Source organism: Triticum dicoccoides, chromosome 5B (genome assembly GCF_002162155.2).
Source record: "Triticum dicoccoides isolate Atlit2015 ecotype Zavitan chromosome 5B, WEW_v2.0, whole genome shotgun sequence".
NCBI classification, from domain to species: domain Eukaryota; kingdom Viridiplantae; phylum Streptophyta; class Magnoliopsida; order Poales; family Poaceae; genus Triticum; species Triticum dicoccoides.
The window spans coordinates 532,150,361-532,161,066 of record NC_041389.1 but is presented as its reverse complement, the minus strand read 5'-3'; positions in this window follow the sequence as shown (position 1 = coordinate 532,161,066).

Sequence of the window (10,706 nt, the reverse complement as noted above, 5' to 3'; positions counted from 1 at the left end):
GCCAATTGTTTGCGCCCTTCCCGCTCAATATTTGGGAAGAGTGTAGCCTAGATCCTTTGCAAGGCGACGAGACGTGAGTTGGTAGAGGAGTGATCTCCGCGCGCACCCCAGAGTTCGAACCTTAAGGGTCTGCTGGAACCCGAAATCTGACATCTAATGATAATGATCATGAAACTTCATATCAAGTTGCTACAGAACCTCATAGGTCAACCAAAGCACGATCTGCACCAGAGTGGTATGGTAATCCTATTCTATAAGTCATGTTACTAGACCATGACGAACCTACGAACTATGAAGAAGCTATGATGAGCCCAGATTCCGATAAATGGCTTGAGGCCATGAAATATGAGATAGGATCCATGTATGAGAACAAAGTGTGGACTTTGGTGGATTTGCCCAATGATCGGCGACCCATGGAGAATAAATGGATCTTCAAGAAGAACACTGATGCTGATGGTAATGTTACTGTCTATAAAGCTCGACTTGTCACAAAAGGTTTTCGACAAGTTCAATGAGTTGACTATGATGAGACTTTCTCACCTATAGCGATGGTTAATTCTGTCCGAATCATGTTAGCAATTGCTGCATTTTATGATTATGAAATCTGGCAAATGGATGTCAAAACTGCATTCCATAATGGATTTCTTAAAGAAGAGTTGTATATGATGCAACCAGAATGTTTTGTTGGTCCTAAAGGTGCTAACAAAGTGTTCAAGCTCCAGCGATCCATTTATGGACTGGTGCAAGCATCTCGGAGTTGGAATATACGCTTTGATGAGGTGATCAAAGCATATGGTTTTATAAAGACTTTTGGTGAAGCCTGTATTTACAAGAAAGTGAGTGGGAGCTCTATAGCATTTCTAATACTAGATGACTCGTTGCGCCAATGGCACAAAGGCCGAGAGGGAGTCAAGTATTGTGAGAATATTTAGACACCCAAATTGAAAACCAAATGTGGCCAACACTCCCGGATCCTTTGCTTGGAAGCCGCCTTTTCTCACCGGATATAACATATATACATGATTTTTCAAGAGCAAATTTCAGAGAAATTTAAAGCATGTAAAGCTTTAAGTTGTACTATTAAGACCATACCACACATTTAGTTTCTTTGAAAATCTAAAGGTCTAAGAGGATGGTACATATGAGAAGCTGTGAATCCACAACAAAAAACTAAACTAACTTCCAAACAAACATTTAAAGTTTGTAAGCCACAAAGAAGCAGCCCAAATCTCTCATTGTAGTGCAGGTACATATCCTTAATCCTACATCCACAACCCAGAATTTTTCAACACCTAAATCCACGAAATCCAACCGAAGGAAATCATGGCAGAAACATGCGCCGTGGCTTACGTCTCCGAGAAGGAATTCTTGGCATTCTTGTGCAGGTTGGACACAACAATCCTCGCTGTGAGCCCATAATTTCAGTCTTCTTTAATCTCTAACTGAACCAAATAATAAAAGCTTAAGCATCCACACACACTGAAAATGCAAAACAAATCTCACATAAAACTGTCCCAAGTCAGATACAGGGGAAACCAAGGTAAGATGATCATGTTTCTTATAGGAAACAATAACCATAGGTAAATACATACATTATTGTCTTGTTAGAATGCACTTAGCTGTACTTCAAGTGGTACTGGGACATGAAACTAAGCCATTGAAATTTTTGAAACAGAATAGATGATAACACCAGTGTAGGCCATGAACAAAAATACAAAGAAGAACATAATCAAGAATAACCCACCTCGACCGAAGCAACGGTTGATCAACAACAGGAACCTGAACCTCGTGATGCTAGACCATATATCTATGGTTACCCTTTTTATTTCTCCCGCCTAACCTAAGTAGTTATTGTTGGAAATATGCCCTAGAGGCAATAATAAATTAGTTATTATTATATTTCCTTGTTCATGATAATCGTTTATTATCCATGCTATAATTGTATTGATAGGAAACACAGATACATGTGTGGATACATAGACAACACCATGTCCCTAGCAAGCCTCTAGTTGACTAGCTCGTTGATCAATAGATGGTTACAGTTTCCTAACCATGGACATTAAGATGTCGTCGATAACGGGATCACATCATTAGGAGAATGATGTGATGGACAAGACCCAATCCTAAGCCTAGCACAAAGATCGTGGTTCGTATGCTAAAGCTTTTCTAATGTCAAGTATCATTTCCTTAGACCATGAGATTGTGCAACTCCCGGATACCGTAGGAATGCTTTGGGTGTACCAAACATCACAACGTAACTGGGTGGCTATAAAGGTGCACTACAGGTATCTCCGAAAGTGTCTGTTGGGTTGGCACGAATCGAGACTGGGATTTGTCACTCCGTGTAAACGGAGAGGTATCTCTGGGGCCACTCGGTAGGACATCATCATAATGTGCACAATGTGACCAAGGGGTTGATCACGGGATGATGTGTTAAGGAACGAGTAAAGAGACTTGCTGGTAACGAGATTGAACAAGGTATCGGGATACCGACGATCGAATCTCGGGCAAGTACAATACCGCTAGACAAAGTGAATTGTATACGGGATCAATTGAGTCCTTGACATCGTGGTTCATCCGATGAGATCATCGTGGAACATGTGGGAGCCAACATGGGTATCCAGATCCCGCTGTTGGTTATTGACCGGAGAACGTCTCGGTCATGTCTACATGTCTCCCGAACCCGTAGGGTCTACACACTTAAGGTTCGATGACGCTAGGGTTATAAAGGAAGTTTGTATGTGGTTACCGAATGTTGTTCAGAGTCCCGGATGAGATCTTGGACATCACGAGGAGTTCCGGAATGGTCCGGAGGTAAAGATTTATATATGGGAAGTCCTGTTTTGGTCACCGGAAAAGTTTCGGGTTTTTCCGGTAACGTACCGGGACCACCAGGAGGGTCCCGGGGGTCCACCAAGTGGGGCCACCAACCCCGGAGGGCTGCATGGGCCAAGTGTGGGAGGGAACCAGCCCCAGGTGGGCTGGTGCGTCCCCCACAAGGGGCCCAAGGCGCAAGGGAGAGTGGGAGGGGGCAAACCCTAGGGCAGATGGGCCCTAAGGCCCACCCCAGGCGCGCCTCCCCTCTCTCCCCCTCTGGCCGCCGCCCAGATGGCATCTGGGGGCTGCCGCCACCCTTGGGGAGGGAACCCTAGAGGGGGCGCAGCCCCCTCCCCTCCCCCTATAAATATTTGAGGCCTGGGGGCTGCCCAACACATGAGTTTCTCCCTCTATTGGCGCAGCCCTACCTCTCTTACTCCTCCTCTCCCGCGGTGCTTGGCGAAGCCCTGCAGGATTGCCACGCTCCTCCATCACCACCACGCCGTTGTGTTGCTGCTGGATGGAGTCTTCCTCAACCTCTCCCTCTCTTCTTGCTGGATCAAGGCGTGGGAGACGTCACCGGGCTGTACATGTGTTGAACGCGGAGGTGCCGTCCGTTCGGCACTAGGATCTTCGGTGATTTGGATCACGACGAGTACGACTCCTTCAACCCCGTTTTCTTGAACGCTTCCGCTTAGCGATCTACAAGGGTATGTAGATGCACTCTTCTTCCCCTCGTTGCTAGTCTCTCCATAGATAGATCTTGGTGACTCGTAGGAAAATTTTGAATTTCTGCTACGTTCCCCAACAGTGGCATCATGAGCTAGGTCTATTGCGTAGATTCTTTGCACGAGTAGAACACACATTAGTTGTGGGCATTGATCTTGTTCAATATGCTTACCGTTACTAGTCCAATCTTGTTTCGACGGTATTGTGGGATGAAGCGGCCCGGACCGACCTTACACGTACACTTACGTGAGACAGGTTCCACCGACTGACATGCACTTGGTGCATAAGGTGGCTAGCGGGTGCCAGTCTCTCCCACTTTAGTCGGAACGGATTCGATGAAAAGGGTCCTTATGAAGGGTAAATAGCAATTGACATATCACGTTGTGGTTTTTGCGTAGGTAAGAAACGTTCTTGCTAGAAACCCATAGCAGCCACGTAAAACATGCAAACAACAATTAGAGGACGTCTAACTTGTTTTTGCAGGGTATGCTATGTGATGTGATATGGCCAAGAAGAATGTGATGAATGATATGTGATGTATGAGATTGATCATGTTCTTGTAATAGGAATCACGACTTGCATGTCGATGAGTATGACAACCGGCAGGAGCCATAGGAGTTGTCCTTATTTATTGTATGACCTGCGTGTCATTGAACAACGCCATGTAATTACTTTACTTTATTGCTAACCAGTAGCCATAGTAGTAGAAGTAATAGTTGGCGAGACAACTTCATGAAGACACGATGATGGAGATCATGATGATGGAGATCATGGTGTCATGCCGGTGACGATGATGATCATGGAGCCCCGAAGATGGAGATCAAAAGGAGCAAAATGATATTGGCCATATCATGTCACTATTTGATTGCATGTGATGTTTATCATGTTTATGCATCTTGTTTACTTAGAACGACGGTAGTAAATAAGATGATCCCTTACAACAATTTCAAGAAGTGTTCTCCCCTAACTGTGCACCGTTGCTAAAGTTTGTCGCTTCTAAGCACCACGTGATGATCGGGTGTGATGGATTCTTACGTTCACATGCAACGGGTGTAAGACAGATTTACACACGCGAAACACTTAGGGTTAACTTGACGAGCCTAGCATGTACAGACATGGCCTCGGAACACAGAGACCGAAAGGTCGAGCATGAGTCGTATAGTAGATACGATCAACATGAAGATGTTCACCGATGATGACTAGTCCGTCTCACGTGATGATCGGACACGGCCTAGTTGACTCGGATCATGTAATCACTTAGATGACTAGAGGGATGTCTATCTGAGTGGGAGTTCATAAGATGAACTTAATTATCCTGAACATAGTCAAATGATCTTTGCAAATTATGTCGTAAGCTCGCGCTTTAGTTCCACTGTTTAGATATGTTCCTAGAGAAAATATAGTTGAAAGTTGATAGTAGCGATTATGCGATCATTAGAAAGCTTATGTCCTTAATGCACCGCTCAGTGTGCTGAACCCCAAACATCGTTTGTCGATGTTGCGAACATCGGACATACATGTTTTGATAACTACGTGATAGTTCAGTTAAATGGTTTAAGTAGAGGCACCAAAGATGTTTTTGAAACGTCGCGGAACATATGAGATGCTTCGAGGGCTAAAATTGGGATTTCAGGCTCGTGCCCACGTCAAGAGGTATAAGACCTCCGACGATTTTCTTAGCCTGCAAACTCAGGGAGAAAAGCTCAATCGTTGAGCTTGTGCTTAGATTGTCTGAGTGCAACAATCACTTGAATCGAGTGGGAGTTGATCTTCCAGATGAGATAGTGATGTTTCCCCAAAGTCATTGCCACCAAGCTGCCAGAGCTTCATGATGAACTATAACATATCAAGGATAGAGATGATGATCCTTGAGGTATTCGCGTTGTTTGACATCGCAAAAGTAGAAATCAAGAAGGAGCATCAATTGTTGATGGTTGGTGAAACCACTATTTTCAAGAAGGGCAAGGGCAAGTAGGGATGCTTCATGAAATGGCAAATCAGCTGCTGCTCTAGTGAAGAAACCCAAGGTTGAACCTAAACCCGAGACTAAGTGCTTCTGTAATAAGGGGAACAACCACTGGAGCAGAATTACCCTAGATACTTGGTAGATAAGAAGGCTGGCAAGGTTGATAGAAGTATATTGGATATACATTATGTTAATGTGTACTTTACTACTACTCCTAGTAACACCAGGGTATTAGATACCGGTTCGGTTGCTAAGTGTTAGTAACTCGAAATAAAAGCTACAAAATAAAAGGAGACTAGCTAAAGGTGAGCTGACGATATGTGTTGGAAGTGTTTCCAAGGTTGATGTGATCAAGCATCGCACGCTCCCTCTACCACCGAGATTGGTGTTTGCGTTAAAGCATAGACATGATTGGATTATGTCTATCGCAATACGGTTATTCATTTAAGGAGAATAATGGTTACTCTATTTTGAATAATACCTTCAATGGTCTTGCACCTAAAGGAATGGTTTATTGAATCTCGATCGTAGTGATACACATTTTCATGCCAAAAATTATAAGATAGTAATGATAGTACCACTTACTTGTGGCACTGCCATGTAAGTCATATTGCTATAAAACGCATGAAGAAGCTCCATGTTGATGGATCTTTGGACTCACTCATTTTTGAAAAGTTTGAGACATGTGAACCATGTCTATTGGTGCATACGCATGAAGAAACTCCATGCAGATGGATCGTTTAGACTCACTTGATTTTGAATCACTTGAGATATGCAAATCATACCACATGGACAAGATGACTGAAAAGCCTCGGTTTCAGTAAGATGGAACTAGATAGCAACTTGTTGGAAGTAACACATTTTGATGTGTGCAGTCCAATGAGTGCTGAGGCATGCAGTGAATATCGTTATGTTCTTACTTCACAGATGATTCGAGTAGATGTTGAGTATATTTACTTGATGAAACAAAAGTCTGAATTATTGAATGGTTCAAGTAATTTCAGAGTGAAGTTTAAGATCTTCGTGACAAGAGGATAGAATGTCTATGATATGATCATAGAGATGAATATCTGAGTTACGAGTTTTTGCACACAATTAAGACATTGTGGAAATTGTTTCACAATTAATACCGCCTGGAACACCACAGTGTGATGGTGTGTTCGAACATCATAGTAGCACCCTATTGGATATGGTGCGTACCTTGATGTCTCTTATCGAATTACCACTATCGTTCATGGGTTAGGCATTAGAGACAACCGCACTCACTTTAATAGGGTACCACGTAATTCCGTTGAGACGACACCATTTGGAGAAACCTAAGTTGTCGTTTCTTAAAAAGTTTGGGGCTGCGACGCTTATGTGAAAAAGTTTCAGGTTGATAAGCTCGAACCCAAAGCGGATAAAATGCATCTTCATAGGACACCCAAAACAGTTGGGTATACCTCCTAATTCAGATCCGAAAGCAATAGGGATTGTTTCTTGAATCGGGTCCTTTCTCGAGGAAAAGTTTTTCTCGAATAATTGAGTGGGAGGATGGTGGAGACTTGATGAGGTTATTGAACCGTCACTTCAACTAGTGTGTAGCAGGGCATAGGAAGTTGTTCCTGTGGCACCTACACCAATTGAAGTAGAAGCTTATGATAGTGATCATGAAGTTTTGGATCAAGTCACTTCCGTACCTCGTAGGGTGACAAGGATGCGTACCACTTCAGAGTGGCACAGTAATCCTGTCTTGAAGGTCATGTTGCTAGACAACAATGAACCTACGAGCTATGGACAAGCGATGGTGGGCCCAAATTCCGACAAATGGTTAGAAGCCATGAAATCCGAGATAGGATCCATGTATCATAACAAAGCATGGACTTTGGTGGACTTGCCCGATGATCGGCAAGCCATTGAAATAAATGGATCTTTAAGAAGAAGACGGACGTGGACGGTAATGTCACTGTCTATGAAGCTCGACTTGTGGCGAAGAGTTTTTCACAAGTTCAAGGAGTTGACTACGATGAGATTTTCTCATCTGTAGCGATGCTTAAGTCCGTCGGAATCATGTTAGCATTAGCTGCATTTATGAAATCTGGCAGATGGATGTCAAGACGAGTTTCCTTACCAGTTTTCGTAAGGAAAGGTTGTATGTGATACAATCAGAAAAGTTTTGTTGATCCTAAGGATGCTAAAAGGTATGCTGGCTCCAGTGATCCTTCTAAGGACTGGAGTAAGCATCTCGGAGTTGGAATGTGCGCTTTGATAAGATGATCAAAGATTTTGGGTTTATACAAAGTTCATGAGAAACTTGTATTTCCAAAGAAGTGAGTGGGAGCACTATGGAATTTCTGATGAGTATATGTTGTTGACATATTGTTGATCAGAAATGATGTAGAATTTTCTGGAAAGCATATAGGGTTATTTGAAAGGTGTTTTTCAATAGAAAACCTGGATCAAGCTACTTGAACATTGAGCATCAAAATCTATGAGGATAGATCAAAATGCTTAATAATACTTTCAAATGAGCATATACCTTGACATGATCTTGAAGGTGTTCAAGATGGATCAGTCAAAGAAGGAGTTCTTACTTGAGATGTAAGGTATGAAGTTAAGACTTAAAGCTCGACCATGGCAGAAAAGAGAGAAAGGACGAAGGTCGTCCCCTATGCTTTAGACGTAGGCTCTACAGTATGCTATGCTATGTACCGCACCTGATGTGTGCCTTTCCACATGTCTGGCAAGAGGGTACAAAGGTGATCAAGGAGTGGATCACCAGATAGCGGTCAAAATTGTCCTTGGAGTAATAAGGATTTATTTCTCAATTATGGAGGTGATAAAGAGTTCGGCTTAAAGGGTTACGATGATGCAAGCTTTAACACCTATCCGAATGACTCTGAGTAGCAAACCGGATACATATAGTGGAGCAACCATTTGGAATAGCTTCAAGTGGAGCGTGGAAGCAGCATTTACAATATGACATAGAGAATTGTGAAATACATACAGATCTGATTGTTGCAGACCCGTTGACTAAAACCTCTCTCACAAGCAAAACATGATCAAACCCCAGAACTCATTGAGTCTTAATCACATGATGATGTGAACTAGTTTAATGACACTAGTAAACACTTTGGATGTTGGTCACATGGCGATGTGACCTGTGAGTGTTAATCACATGGCGATGTGAACTAGATTATTGACTCTAGTGCAAGTGGGAGACTGTTGGAAATATGCCCTAGAGGCAATAATAAATTAGTTATTATTATATTTCCTTATTCATGATAATCGTTTATTATCCATGCTATAATTGTATTGATAGGAAACACAGATACATGTGTGGATACATAGACAACACCATGTCCCTAGTAAGCCTATAGTTGACTAGCTCATTGATCAATAGATGGTTACGGTTTCCTAACCATGGACATTAAGATGTCGTCAATAATGGGATCACATCATTAGGAGAATGATGTGATGGACAAGACCCAATCCTAAGCCTAGCACAAAGATCGTAGTTCGTATGCTAAAGCTTTTCTAATGTCAAGTATCATTTCCTTAGACCATGAGATTGTGCAACTCCCGATACCGTAGGAATGCTTTGGGTGTACCAAACGTCACAACGTAACTGGGTGGCTATAAAGGTGCACTACAGGTATCTCCGAAAGTGTCTGTTGGGTTGGCACGAATCGAGACTGGGATTTGTCACTCCGTGTAAATGGAGAGGTATCTCTGGGCCCACTCGGTAGGACATCATCATAATGTGCACAATGTGACCAAGGGGTTGATCACGGGATGATGTGTTATGGAACGAGTAAAGAGACTTGCTGGTAACGAGATTGAACAAGGTATTGGGATACCGACGATCGAATCTCGGGCAAGTACAATACCGCTAGACAAAGGGAATTGTATACGGGTTTGATTGAGTCCTTGACATCGTGGTTCATCCGATGAGATCATCGTGGAACATGTGGGAGCCAACATGGGTATCCAGATCCCGCTGTTGGTTATTGACCGGAGAACGTCTCGGTCATGTCTACATGTCTCCCGAACCCATAGGGTCTACACACTTAAGGTTCAATGACGCTAGGGTTATAAAGGAAGTTTGTATGTGGTTAACGAATGTTGTTCGGAGTCTCGGATGAGATCCCGGATGTCACGAGGAGTTCCGGAATGGTCCGGAGGTAAAGATTTATATATGGGAAGTCCTGTTTTGGTCACCGAAAAAGTTTCGGGTTTTTTCGGTAATGTACCGGGACCACCGGGAGGGTCCCGGGGGTCCACCAAGTGGGGCCACCAACCCCGGAGGGCTGCATGGGCCAAGTGTGGGAGGGAACCAGCCCCAGGTGGGCTGGTGCGTGTCACATCCCTAGCTTTACCCTGGCCTTGGACTAGCTTGGTTGCTGCATCATGTTTAAATTCAAATGAAATTTGAATTGAGGAATTTTCAAAAAAAAGCCTCAGGAAACCTCTAAAAATAACCAACAATTAAATCTTCTCAAATGTGTCCAAGAAAATGTTCCTGTTATTCCATAAAAATATTGGTAAGAGGTAAAATTTAAACCAATATTTTTGGAGTCACAGAGATAATTATTTTGGCCATTTGAATTAATCCAATAACTACTTGCTTTGGATTTATATTTAATATATATTAAATATGACTCCAATAATTCTGGAAGTTTGTGAGTGGCTTTGTATATATTTTAGCAAGCCACATAAAAATCTACAGAATTTATTTAAATGATTTAGTTGTTAAACTAAATCAAAACAAACAGAACAAAAATAGAAAACAGTAAATAAAAGCAGAGAGAGAGTTTTACCTCAGCTTACCTCGCAGCCCACCTGGCCCAACTCCAGTGGCCCAGCCGGCCCAGCCCACCTCCTCCCCCTTGTCCTCTTCCTCCTCTGCCAGGAGGACGAACAGAGGCGAGGCGTGGCGCGCGCCGACGCTGCCTCGGCCACCTCCTGCTTCCCCCTGGCCACCTCCTGCTTCCTCTCGTCGCCCTGGACCCCGTCCGCGACGCCACGCACCCCCCCCAGGCCTCTCACTCTCTCCCCGAGCTCCTCTCCTCTTCTGGCTCTCTCGCGCGCAGCCACCAAACACACCCGCCGCCGCCGACGAGCTTCCCCGTGGCCACCAGCCACCCCTAGCCTCGCCGATGCGCCCAGGAGCTCCCCCTTGACCCCTCCTTCCTCCCCACCGACCCACGGCCCT